This window comes from Callithrix jacchus, chromosome 7 (assembly GCF_049354715.1).
Source record: "Callithrix jacchus isolate 240 chromosome 7, calJac240_pri, whole genome shotgun sequence".
Lineage (NCBI taxonomy): Eukaryota > Metazoa > Chordata > Mammalia > Primates > Cebidae > Callithrix > Callithrix jacchus.
Window position 1 is genome coordinate 5,353,747 of NC_133508.1, and position 1,355 is coordinate 5,355,101.

The 1,355-nt window shown below is 48.5% G+C and overlaps 1 pseudogene; it reads right to left on the bottom strand.

The window, feature by feature from the left end:
- Positions 1-294: 294 nt before the first annotated feature.
- On the bottom strand, positions 295-900 carry LOC100391597 (MICOS complex subunit MIC19 pseudogene; annotated as a pseudogene).
- Positions 901-1,355: the final 455 nt, after the last annotated feature.

Genomic DNA, 1,355 nt, shown 5'->3' on the forward strand with positions numbered 1-1,355 from the left:
AAGGGAAAACAAGAGGTCCAATTCTTGTATCACTCAGAATAAAGAGGTGGTTGGAGAATCCATGCTGCACCAATAATAGCCATCCAGGACTTCTGTCTGTAAGAAGTCCCGGGCCGGGCGCGGTGGCTCACGCCTGTAATCCCAGCACTTTGGGAGGCCGAGGCAAGTGGATCACAAGGTCAAGAGATCGAGACTATCCTGGTCAACATGGTGAAACCCCGTCTCTACTAAAAATACAAAAAAAAAAAAAAAAATTAGCTGGGCATGGTGGCGCATGCCTGTAATCCCAGCTACTCAGAAGGCTGAGGCAGAATTGCCTGAACCCAGGAGGCGAAGAATTTTGGCCTGCAGGTCATCAGCACAGACTGGATGAGACTCATCTGCTTGAACCTTGCTTCCACCTCTTCAGCAGCCTTCTCATACTGTTCAGTGGTGACTTTGTAGAACTCTGAGCCCAGCCAGCTGCGCTTTGCAGGTTGCGACCTGCTTTATTAGCACTTGCTCTTTCTCTTCCAGCTGCCTAGCCAGGTGCTTTGCCTTAGCACATTCCTCCTGGCTCACTATCCTTTCCTGAAGGATGGCTCTGGTTAACTGCCCACTGGCAGGGGCTCTCTCTCCGTCTAGCTCTTCGGTTTGCTTTAGTCATTTCTGATCTTCAGCTTCTTTCTTGGCTTGCTTAATGTCAGCTTCTCCGCTACTCTTCCTTTCAGTTCTTCTTCAGAAACCGAGGCATCATAAGCACCAGAATACCACTGAGACTTTGAATGAGATGGAGAGGATTCCTTCATTCCATCAATCCCATTTTCTGAAAGCCTGATGCCCTTTGCTATGGTGATGGGTGATGTTCTCATTCTTGTCTGCCTTGAAGGTGACTCAGTGGATGCTGGAGGTCCCACCCATGGCTTCTGCTCCTGCCCCCACAGAGACCTAGCATAGAACCACAAGCACTTCAGTTCCCCCATGCCCACACTCACGTGGAGGGGCCTGGATTCTTTTTGCGTACAGCACGACCTGGAAGATACTTTTCAAGTGAGCTTTCTCGTCCTGAGGCAGTGTGCACATTGCCTAATGCATTGTAAATTATGTTATTGGCATTCCACTCATCCAATTCTGAATAATGTCAGATTGTAACATGTGAGCGACAGCTCATGACTGTTGATGTTGCTACAAACACACCTGGGGTTAAGGCACTGTGGATCTGGTTTCTTGCTAAGTCTACGATGGTGAGGACTCTGCAATTCAGCTTGGCGTTTTAAGTACTCGACTGTTTTGAGGAAGAGGGAGGACAGTTGACCGATCATCGTTATTACTCATGATTGTAACCTAAACTTGTCACCTTCCTCCGGCCAGTCACA